At 44.1% G+C, this 12254-nt stretch overlaps 1 protein-coding gene across 1 annotated transcript in view; it reads right to left on the bottom strand.

Moving 5' to 3' along the window:
• ZFAND6 (zinc finger AN1-type containing 6) overlaps window positions 1–494 on the bottom strand; it is a 36387-nt gene extending 35893 nt beyond the window's left edge. Inside the window, exon 1 of the mRNA XM_027746165.2 lies at window positions 456–494. The gene's annotated coding sequence lies outside the window, so the exon portion shown is untranslated. The remainder of the gene's footprint in view (window positions 1–455) is intronic.
• Window positions 495–12254: the final 11760 nt, after the last annotated feature.

Genomic DNA, 12254 nt, shown 5'->3' with positions numbered 1-12254 from the left:
GCCCGGTCCCCATGGCCCCCCAAACCCCCGCGGTCCGTGCGGGGCCGGGCCCGGCCGGCGCAGCGCTGGCGACGGGCCGGCTCTGCCTCTCCCTTCCACCCAAGGACACGAGTACAAACACCTCTGCCCCGGGATGGCTCCTGCGCACGCAGCCGCCCGTCGGGGGTGGGGAGACGGACGACGGAACCACCAAAAAAGGCAGAAAAAAGACCCGCAGAGGGCCCCGCGCCCGCCGCCGCCCCGCAAGCCCCGCGCCCGCCGGATGCGGGGGCCGGGGGTCCGCAGGGGGGACTCTCCCCACAGTCCCGCAGTCCTTCCGCCGCTCCCCGGGGGCGGCAGGCGGCCGCAGCCCCCCCCCACACCCTGCCCCACCACGGTGCGGGGCCGCAGCCACCGCCGCTGCCCCGGCCCAGCCGGCCCGGCCCAGCCGGCCCGGCCCCGCCGCGCTCCCTCACCTTTGCCGGGCCCGCCGCGCCCGCCCGGCCCCGCTCGCTCCGCACCAAACTTTTTTTTCCCCTTTCTCCGTGTTTCGTTGCCCTCGGAGTGACGCGGGCGGGCGCTGATTGGACGAGCCCAGCAAGGGAGGCCGCGGGCAGAAAGGGGGCGGCGCTACGGCCCCGCTAGTAATTATGGCAAGGCGACGGCGGCGACGTCAACCACGGGATGGTGTTTAAAGGGACAGCGGCCCGTCCCCCGCTCCCCCCCCCGCCCTCAGGAGTGACCTGAGGCGATCGCGGCGGCGGGAGGGCGAGCGGGCAGCGGTGCCTCGGCACGGCGTCATCCGCCCTCCTCCCGCCGCAAATAAATTCATTCCTCTGTAAATAAACCCCTGTGTGTGTGCCTGCTGCCGCTCCCTCTGCCCTTCGGATCCGTGAGGGGAAAGGTTTCCTGCCGGAGCGCGGTCAGGGCGCTCAGTGGGGTTAGTCGCTCACCCGCAGCCCCGTGGCCTCTTGTGCCCTGTGGGAAGGCAGCTGTGGAGTCCCTTGCTACCTATAGTGTCACATGCTTGTCTCTGTTTTCTTTTCCCATGGGGCTCTGAGACAATCTACCACAGCTTGTTTTCATACAGACCATTTCCACCTCACACCCACTCTCTCTTAAATATATATATATAAATACATTTATTATACAGTCTCCCCTCCTGTCACAGGTGGCTGTAGTCCACACTGAGCAGGAAGGTTTAAAGGTGAGATTTAAGGATGATGATTGACTTGGCGGCTTGAAGCAGATAGGAAGGGAGGACGGGATTCCAGGGAGAAAAAACAAGCCAAATAAAAGAGGAATTTTATCTGTGGATAGCAGAGAGGAGCAGGCCAAGGCTGGAGGAGCTGCCAGGAGGTGAGTGGCGTTTGCAGGGAGTTTTGGAGGAGAAAGAAAAGTGAGCAGTTGTGAAGCCAGAGAAGCTGAGGATGGGTAAAACATGTTTCCATTTCACAAAATCACAGAATATACTGAGTTGGAAGGGACCCATCAGGATCATCGATTTCCTTGGGGAACTGTGAACGGATTTTAAAATTTTGGGTCTTTTTTTGAGCAGAGGAACTCCAGACCATTGCAAGAGGATACATAAAGATTTCAGCAAAGATAAAGTCCAAGTAGAAACCTCCCTAGGAGGGAGGTTGTGAGCTGAGTAGGTAGATCCATAAACCTGGCAAAAGCACTTAATGGGAAAAAGGCATCTAATTTTTTTTTATTTTGACTATCTGTGCTTTGATCAACACCAGAAAATGCTGGCGCAACCAGCGTGGAAGTGCTAACATAGCTTTACAGCTATTTCAGTAGAGATTATTCACTCTTGGCTGTCTTAGCTGATGCAATAGGTTTTCCAAATGCCAGGTTGCATGAACAGAAGATGACCTGCATTGCATGTGGGTATCACAGCATTCCCCACAACATTATTTGGAGCGCTTTCATGGTCTTGGCAGTAATCATAAGGAGCTGTGGGGAGTGATGATCACATTCCTCCAAGCTTCTCCATGATCATCTTTTTTTATATGATTTTTTTTAAACCCTAAATTCCCTTTGGTTGCTCCCAGACTGCTTTCTCTGTGCTAAGTTCCATCTCATAATTAGAAATATAAAGGCAGAATACTAGGGTGGAACATTCACAGTGCTTAGGAAAAGGCCAACTGATTCTTCTGCGGTTGTGAGTGACCAGCACAACAGCTGGCAGGGCAGCAGTGGGAATAAAAAAGGAATTGCGAACAGTGAACAAGACAATCACCTCCTGCCAGGAGTTATTGACCAGCAACACATGGTGGAACAAATGTTATGGCATCAGATGTCATGGGGGGGCAGCAGAATGTTCAGATGTGATCTTGCTGAAGTTGTGTATGAAGCTTGTCAGTTTTTTTGATGTGCCAAAATGAGAAAACTCAGTTACAGTAATGCTGGAGTAAGTAGGTTTCTTGGAGCATTCAGAATCAGTGTGTTTGGTACAGTCAGAAGCTGCTACAGCTTAGAAGAGGAAAACAACTGGGAAATAGGCAACACAAAGTTTTTTTATGCCATTTGCACAAAAAAAAGTCAGTAGTCAAACTATCTCTGAGGAAGAAAAATCATAAACCAAATGGCAAGGCTTATTCCTTGAGTAGAATGAAGGATGCAGTTAAAAATTAAATGTACATGTTGTTCCACTGTGAATGGAAGGCATAATATTGGAGAAATAGTGTTCAATTTTCTGATTTTTGGATCTCAGGACTGATAGATTAAAAAACCTGGCTGAAGTCAAGTAGGATAAGGACAAGGAGAGAAGTGTATAATCAGAGAAATGAACTAAGGTGTTAACCACCCATGGAAGGGCATCCTTGACTCTGAGCAAGGGTCAGAAATCAGCTGAGGAGATTTCTGAAGAGTGATCCTGAGCCAGTAGCTGAAAACAGAAGCCTGTTTTCTGGGGACCACTGCAAAGAAGGAATTAAAAGCTATTGGTCCACCTTAAGTTGATCAGAATAGTTTTGATTTTTAAGAGTGCACAAATGTTCAGCAGGACACAGGATTGCCTGAAGTACATGGAACTTCAGCGGGATGTTCATCTTCATGGAACAACTTCATTCTACCAGACATGATTTTGCTTTGATAGAGATGTCCTAAAGAAGCTACAGACAATTAAATAGGGGATCCCAGTACAGGCTGAAACACCCAGGAGAGAGGTGAAAGGTTTCCCAGCTATGCCAGCAGTTTGACGATGTATGGCAAAATGGAAAAATCAGTGAACTTCCTCATTTATAACATCCCAACTGACATGGTGTTTATTCTCCTTGACCTGCATTACTTAGATCTGTTTTCACGTTAATGCTCCCATCACCCTGATATCCCAGCACAACTTATTTTCATGGTTTTAAGGACCATCTATTCATATACCTCTTTAGAAAATATTGGCACAATTTTTCTGAAAGGAGTTTCTTCTGATTTTTACTCCCTTCTCCCAAATCCATTTAATCCATCTGCTAACACAGAGGACCTTTTCCTTTGGTTCCTTTTATGTTTGCTTCTGGCGTAGTAGCTTGTTATTTCTTTTGCTAAAGCTTTAGAAATCACTAGAGGAATCTCACTAATGTATTCATTTTGAGGTAGATTTCTCTTCAGAGCTGGTAAATGAGAAGTTTCTTCTTCACTTCAGTGAGCTTTGGATCCCGTGTTTAGAGCTAACATCATTTCAGTTCTTCTAATCTTGTTGTTTGGGGCCCAGTGTGCAACCCCCAAGACTGCTGAGATTTTCACCATAGGCTTTAATGAGAGCAGGATCAGCCCCTGCTTCCTGAGAGATAGCCTATAAAAACCCAAAAGAAATAAGCACAAGGTTTTCTTGAACAACTGAGTCTTAAATTTTATTTTATTTGATTCTGAGTCTCTCCAGATTTTTTTTTATCCACAGCCACTTTGACCTCTGTTCTGTGCCTTATCCTAACAGGATGAGCTGGCTAGGCCTGTTGGAAATTGGGCCCAGCAGTTATTTGGCAGTGGCCTTCAGGAGCAGCAATGCCAGCTCTCCATTGCAATGCCCACATTCAGAGATCTGTAGAATTAGAGTCGAAATTCAGCTCGTATTTGCAAGCCCAGAATGACACTGATTTCAAGGGGGTTGTAGGATTTTAGCCAAGAGCAGAAATTGGCCCAAGATCTTTTCAGACTCCCTCATGCTTCTGTTTATATGATGTTACCATCAAGCTCTAACAGCAAGCTCCATAACGCATTTTACTTCTAAATTACATAAAAGATATTTACTGTGCCGATGCTACATAGTTTGCAAAGAAAAATGCACATATGGAAATGAAAAAAACACCAATTACCATCAGGATTTCCAGCTTTCAGCATTCATTTTCCAAAACAACCCAGAGACTATTTCTCATCAAAGAAATGCAGAAATGAAAATCCCATTTCTTGGCATTTATGTATGGCATTCTGGACTCTTACTCATGAAGTCTGTTGTGAAAATGGTTGGAATAAAAAAGCCTCATATTGTACAGAGGTTTAATACTCTGCTTTTATTTTCTATATAGTGTTTTCCCAGTCAGAGATGAGTCCATCTCTAAAAATAATTAAATGTTTTTCTGCCTCTCAGAGAGAGGGAGAAGAGATCATCTGGGGAAAACTGAATGATCGCCGAGGACAACAGGTAAGAACACTGGTAGAGGTTGAGAATTAATGGATCAAACCTGTAAACACAGGCAAGTAGGATGCCAGGCACAGCATGTGGGACAATGCCCACCACTGCCAGAAAGCATCCAAGGGGCCAGTGGAGCCAGGTCAGTGCTGCCCTGCCCAGAGGGATGGCTCCTGCTTCAGAGCCAGCAGCTCACTGATACTCTTGGAGCTGCACAAGGGACCTGGTTTGAGAGCAAACCACCTGCTCGGTGTGTTTCTGGAGCAGGAGCAGCGCAGGATGAAGGGCCTCCACCAGCACAGTGCTCCATGCTGGTCCTAGTCGGAGCTACTGGGCTGCTCGATATCTTTCAAAATGAGGCAGATTGTGTTGCCACAATGGTTACAAATTTGGGAGCTTCCTTCTAGATAGCCTTGTTTAGAAATCTGGGCTGGGGCCTTTTAAAGCCCTAACGACTCCCTACTTAAGCTTTTAATATCCATGTTAAATAATTCATTGAGCACGGCTTGGTATTCAGGAGAACAGTGTGCCATTGTCGGCTTATGAGTAACTTTCAGCAAAGAAATTATTTTGTACCTCTGTGCTTTTCTTCGCCAGCATCTGCTTTGTCTGTGTAGATAGTAAACTCTTTCAGGGCAGGAGTGGCTCATGCTGTGCGTGTCTAGTCATCAACACAGCAACTCCAGTCTCACTGAGAGCCTCTCTGTGCTCCCCAGCCCTGCCTGTAACAGAACCATCTTAACACATCAGCCTCTGTATATGCTTTGTATATCCTGTTTATATGCATATGCCTTTCAACTTCAGTAGAAACAGGGGGTTAATTAATATTAGTTACTATTTAAAGCTAAAACCTGGACTCCTAAATTCTGTAACATTAAAATAACCAGATACCGTATGCATAAGCCCTTACACAAATAGGTTACTGTAACAGAAAGCCCAGAGGCTACCAACTGCTCTGGTGCCCAGGTGCTAAACTGTGAGTACAAAGGGACCAGAGATGCTCTAACGGGGTGGCTTTGGCCACTGAGAAGTCTCCACGCACTCAAGAAAGCTGGCCCTACCTGACTCTGCTCTAGTCCTTGAAATTTAAGGGAACCAAAGATCCCATTGTCAGGGCAGCACTGCTCAGTGATCCCTTAATAGCAGCACTACTTCCAAGGCCTTTAAGTCCAGCAGAATTTAGTGCATCCCTGAGGGTGCTCCGAGCCAATTTTTGCTTTTGCAACTTTCTGTTGTCTCCGCTGCATGTAGCAGAGCTCTGAGCTCATACTGTGTCACTGGATTCTTGGATTTAGAGGGTTGTCCCGTGCTCAGTGCCTGGACACATCCTGGTGTCTAGAAAGCAAACAATATGCCTGGAGCATCTGTCAAAGAACGAGATACAAATGTTCCAAATTACAAAAATGCCTGTTCATCTGTCTTCCCACCTGCTTAGGAATGCCAGGAGCACCAGACTACTACAGGTTTGTTGTTCTTGTTTGTTCTGTTCCTGTCCATCTGACCTTGCTAGCTCGGAGAGGCTATTTGTCAATGCCAGAGAAATCTGCTGCAACAACAGAGGGACTATCTGGTGTCAGTATTCTCCAGCTCCTTGAGGGAACTACCTCATTAGAGAAGCTAAAACGTTGCTTTGATTGCTTAGAAGCAAGCCATTTTGCAAAAATCTCCAAGCAGTTACTCACTTCTTGTAAAATTATATTGCCTGAAGTCTTTTTCTAATGCAGTTTTGGATACTGGAATGGCTGGAAATTTGCAGCTGATAAAAAGTTTTACAGCAAAGCAGATCTGATCAGTGTTTCCTTAAGTGAGACAATTAATCTTCTCTGTCAAAACGTCATCGGATTTTGATGGATTTAAAAACAATAAAATGTTTTACTGGAGAAAGTAATAAAACAGGACATTTCTATAGCTTCACAGATGTTCATAATGCATTTGAGATTTTGTATGCTTTCTTTGGGAAATTTGAAGCTGAGACTTTTAATATACCTACAGCACATATTTTTGTCCCATAATATCCAAGTATTGTGTCGCAGTCAGCGTTGAGCTCTCTCGTAAACTTTGGCAGGGAACATCAAGCTGACGTGGGATGATTGCTGTCCTGGTATTTCCCTTGGAAAAGAAGCCTATTGGAAGATTGATAGTTGGGGCTGCTTTTGGGTAGTACCCTTTATTCAAGGATCCTGAAGCAATCAAGAAATCCCCAAGTTTTTCTGGCCAGAAATTGGTTGCAGCCTTCCTGCTTTTCTGCAGTGTACTTTGCTCATTGTATCACATCAGGAGGAACAGTCCATCCATCTCTCACCTCCGTCCTGGCAGTTTCCCAGGGAATTGGTAGTGAACACAGGTTATAGACCACTCTGCACAGGGCAAAGGAAGGGCCAGAGAGATAGAAGTATCATGTTGCTGTTCTCCTATAACAGACGGAAATCCCTTGGGTACCATCACATGTGAGCAGCTCCTGCACAGCTGTAGCCTATGAGGACCTCAATGACAGAGAATCAGAGAAGAGCAGAGGCCTGTCCATCCTCATTCCTACCCTATCCCTGCAACATTTTATAAAGCCAGGTCTGGTCCAACTCACATACTGTTTAATTTAATTTAATTTAATTTAATTTAACCTGAAAAAGTCTGATCCCTGATTCCCTGTACTATCTTTCAACATCTTGTGCACTGTCCAGGATATATGAAAAAGCCACATTAGCAGCTTACCCGAGTTACACACAGTAAATACCCAGTGGATTTCCTGAGCAAAAGTACACATGGAACAAGACTGAGGATTTGGATCATTGACAGATCTATAGTTGAAGAGCAATAAAACCCTCCCAGCTTGCTTCCTTCTGCTTCTTCCTTCTTTTTCTACTTCTCCTCTTCTAAATGAAAGAGGACATCTCATAGGCTTGCAAAATTTTCCCTCCTCTGGGAAATTGCTAATTATCAGAGTTGCCACAAAAAAGAACAAGTTCTGCAGAAAGAGAGCCACATACCACAGTAGAGTGCTCCAGACTGCAGTTGAATTTTTTTTTTTCTGAGCAAAACCCTGTTATTTCTGAAAGTCACACCTGCTAGAACATAACGTCCCACATGTGAAGCTGTGATGGGCTCCTGTGCACTTCAGCTATGAGAAAGTTGGGGTGTATAAGTAATGTAAATTCTTCATAAACACTGCCTTATAAAAATCTATTTTACACTGTGCTTTGTTCTTTTATGTAGTGTTCTCTAGAATGTGCTTGGGAATATTCATTTTCCCTAATTTCTTGTCCTTACTGGGACAAAATATTTACACCACCCCACACCATGCTCAGTAGCTCTCACAAAGAATAGTGTTTAATACACTGCTGCTGTTAATTTTCTGACATAGCTAATTATATAGTTGAATATGTCAACATTAAGTTATGTCTCCATGACAGGCATTGATGTGGCTGTTATGTAACAAAGGAATACTCAACCCACTTTAAACCAAAGCTCAGGCACCAGCAGCCATTGATGAGCCACATGGGCTGCAAAACCAATCAGAATAATATTTATTGAGTCAGAGTCACTAGCCTGTGCCAAACTCTGGTTTTAACAACCAGAATACTACTGGTTGTCAAGCCAGCTCATGACAACCTTGTCCAGTGTGTCAGCCTGCAGAGCAGTGATCACAGCCCCCAGTCATCTCTGGCCAATGAGCACTGGTGGGCTTGGCCACAGAAGGATATAGTTTCATCACCACCCTTCTGTCTGCATCTTTCTTCTCCTTGAGATGTTTCCACCTTCCTGGTAAGGACTGGAGAAAGGGATGGTGACCTAGTTTATAACTCAGCTGGCCCAGCTCACAGCTTAAAGCACTGGTGGAGATGTGCTGGTGCTAAAATGCTGGATTATGAACTGTGGTACAGACACACAACCTTTTGTGCTACTTTTATGTGAGTGTCAAAAACAACCACAGAAAATACTGGGAGAAGCACTGATCATATATAAAACTAGTGCTAACTGTGCTGGAGCTGGCCTGCCAGAGCCCATGCTACTGCAAGAGAGGAATTGGGAGAAATACAAACCATAAACCAGAAACCTTTCTATTAATAAAACATCCCAGTGTAAAAAATCAGTTAAAAATCAATATTAAGTCTTGAGTAAATCAGAGAAAGTAGACCAATAATAAACATTAAAGACCTATGGATTAGTCCATATCTAACACAAACTTACTTCTCTAAGATTTTTTTCTGCGTGCTACAACAGATTTCCTGCGTGATCTTGGGCAAGATGCATAATTTGTCTCTGCTGTGATGTTAGAAATACTTCCCTACCTTACAACAGCTTATGTTGTGAGTCACTGAGTGTGAAAGAGTGCTTGCTATATAAGATTATACCAGGTCCTGAAGAAGGGAGAAGACCTGCAAAAAGCAGATGAAAATGGGATGAGTTCGGTTGTCCTTGGAATCAGCAGGAGTTGAGGGCATGGCAGACACTCGGGTGTTCTCAGCTCAGTCTCTTGCTAAGGAAGCATTTCCCTAACCAGCATTCAGGGAGCAGGTTTAGCAGAGGGGCAAGTATTTACACTCGTTATACTCCATGGACAAATTGATTAATTGCAAAAAAATGTTGTTTGAGTTATCATTGGCCCCACTTGTAGAAAATATTTCAGTGGAGTCAGGACTGATTCTTCTCCCAAAGAATGAGTTTCTGGTAAGGTGTTGGGAAATGTCTAAGTAAATGTCTGGAAGAAGACAGGGGTGAGCATTAGCAGGTGACTGGGCACGTTACTCCTTACAGTGTTACATACATTCCATTGAGTAAAACACAATGGGAAACGGAGAGTGCCAGCATTTGGGAAGACAACAGTACATTGAATTCATCTGATGGCTAAATCAAGTGATATTTTTTTATGAGTGGGTTTTATACCCTTTAAAATTATTTCCAGCTGTTAGCAGTGTAATAACTATGGGTAGATCAGAACAAACAGCACTGACCATTTCTGTGGACAGACTAGAATCTTCTACCTGCAGCTGAGTTCCCTTCCCTGGCTGTTACCTTTATTGTCTTATGTATAGCAGAGAATCAACACTTCAGCTTTGCAGCACTCTTTGTCATGTCCAGGTAATTAAAAGAATGCCACTGCACCTGGTTGAACTATAAAAATGTCCTTATAAAAGTCTCAGCAGCATTTAATATTTTATTCATTGCTATGTTGTTGTGTTTTGCCTGCAGTAAAACAGCCTCATGGAAGGGAGACAGTACCACTGAAGGCTAACAAACACTCTCTCTTCAACATGTTATGTTAGCTTTGTGCCTTTTTATTCCTTCCAGTTTTGAATCCTTGTTTTTAACAATCTTTCTCATTTCAAGAAAGAAAAAAAACCAAACCCAACATTTCTTTTGCTAGAAGCAGGGAACCAGAACAGGCTGTGATGGAGCTTTCATTTCTTTTCCATATGTGGAAAAGACTGTCTGAAAACTTTATTTCCCAGGGAAATATATTCCATGTTTTCATCTTGTAATGCCTGAATAATTGCCTTGCATATAACATTATCTCTCCTGTTAGTGACTGAGGAACTAGAAGGAAAAATAAAACTGTTTAATATATACAAAATAACATTGATAGTTTTATTACAGAAGGTGTAGGAAGCCAAACCACACAAGCACAGACATAGCTATTAAAGGAAAACTAGAAAGTTGTTGACACCAACTGCTCAGAAATAAATTTTCAGGTCCCCCAAAGTCATGTGATTGGTATACAGATTTTCAGTTTTCAAAACACAGGTCCAGTGTGTTCTTATTTGTCTTCACTTTTTGATATGCTGGGGAATCACATGAAACCAGCTTTATTTTACATATGTGGAGGCTGAAAACTTTTTGTTTAATAGAGATTCTTGAGTGCTACGACTCCAGTGTCTACGGATTTCAGAAAATCATCACCAAGACCACGTGACCAGCAGTAACGTGCAACTTTAGTCTATTTTTCTATCAAAAAAACTGATGTTCCATCCATGCAATTCCCTGTGGGCATGCTATTTTTTTCCATCCAGCAACCTTGTCTCAGAGACAAAGAGCTCTGTCTAGGATTTGCAGACATCTTGTTGCACAAAGGGAAGCCAAAGCAAGTTGGGACATCATGAAATTCCCACTATGTTCTGTGTATGCTCAATTGCCCATAAGTGCATATGCAGTATGTCTGACTCATCCCCAAATCCTGGATGTGAGTATAGGAGCCCCAGGTGGAGATTGTGCCAACAGTGCAATAAGCAACATGACTAACATCTATCATATGTATTTTGTTTTCTCATCGTTTTTTTTTAAGGGAAGGACCTCGTGTCTTGGCAGGTACCATTAGAGCTCTCTTTGCATCTAAGAACACAAGCTCTAGGAATTGCATCTCCCACGGGAAGCAGGAGGTGGTGATGTTTGCAATGGCCATGAGCCCCTGAGGGAGTTCATTATTTACTTTGGGACGTGTCCCATCCCCTGCCCAGACAAGCTACATTGTCATTTTGCAGAATCCTGTTTACCCAAGGGAAGTGGCTGCCAGTGAGGTGTTTAGTCTGAAGCTCTGGATGAGGGGGTGTGCCAAGTCCAGCCATTTGAGCATCTTGCTGTAATGTCCAAAATTTACAACGAGAAAAAAAAAAAAAAAGGAGAGAAGGCTTAGAGGAAAAAAATTCAGAATGGTATTCAGTCTAACTGTACTGAGCTGTGTGAAGGTCAACAGATGAAATGAATATGCCAAACCCAAGCCAAATCAGTGGCACAGTCAACCATAGGCTGGAAGTGCAGAATCAGGGAACAGTCCACCCCACTGTGACTTTAGTCCAACACCAACCCATTGATACAATTTTTAAAAGCCTCAGCAAACACAACCTATACTTTCTCAAGTAGTTTCACAAATCTAAACATGAAGTGATTGTGCTGATGTGAAAAGCAATCCTCATTCTAGATAGAAAGCAAAAAATCACTCATTCAGTTTTACTAAGTACATTCAGTGACAGCACCAGTGCTGCCAATTCTGGCCATTAGATCTTATAATATTTCCTGTTTTTTCTGAAAACAAGAAATTATGTGCATCTCATGACAAATGAATGCCCTGAATTTCTAGCCTTAATGATTGCAAAGCAGGGCTTGAAGACCTGAATGGGTGTGCCTCACAACCTTAGAAAACCCAAAGGCAAATTGAAAAAATGCATTTTATTGTTTTTGATCATCCTTGTGATTTTAAGTCATGCATGACTTTTCTTGGAGGCCTGACTCACAGCTTTTAAATGTTCATGTGGGGCTGCAGTGCCTCACAAAGAATGAAGGCCAACTGTAAGAAATGCACCCAGGTGACAGGTATGGGGCAACCAAGCAAATATGAAGCATTTTGTATTTTTCAGCAAACTTTGTTTCATGTTGGCAAACATGAGGAGTCTGATACTCCTGGTGTTTTATGGGAACAGAGAAAGCTGAGGAAGAGCAAGGGGAGGGGAGGAAGGATTCCTGCCTAACTCAAAAAAATAGGTGAAAGTTGATCCTGAGAAAAAAATAAACTGAATCTAACTGCTACCGCTGTGTTAATGAAGGGTTAGGAGGGCAGAGAGGGAAGGCATGTGTTTATATCGCAGAGCTGGTAATAAGGGATTGTTCTTCTCGCCCTGGTTCTGCCACTGACTCATTCAGCAGGGTTAGGCCTACATCA

The sequence above is a fragment of the Pipra filicauda genome, unplaced genomic scaffold, assembly GCF_003945595.2.
Source record: "Pipra filicauda isolate LSUMZ 115617 unplaced genomic scaffold, ASM394559v2 scaffold238_size1193820_pilon, whole genome shotgun sequence".
Taxonomy (NCBI): domain Eukaryota; kingdom Metazoa; phylum Chordata; class Aves; order Passeriformes; family Pipridae; genus Pipra; species Pipra filicauda.
Note: the sequence above shows the minus strand (reverse complement) of the source record. Positions and strands in the feature narration are given on the sequence as shown.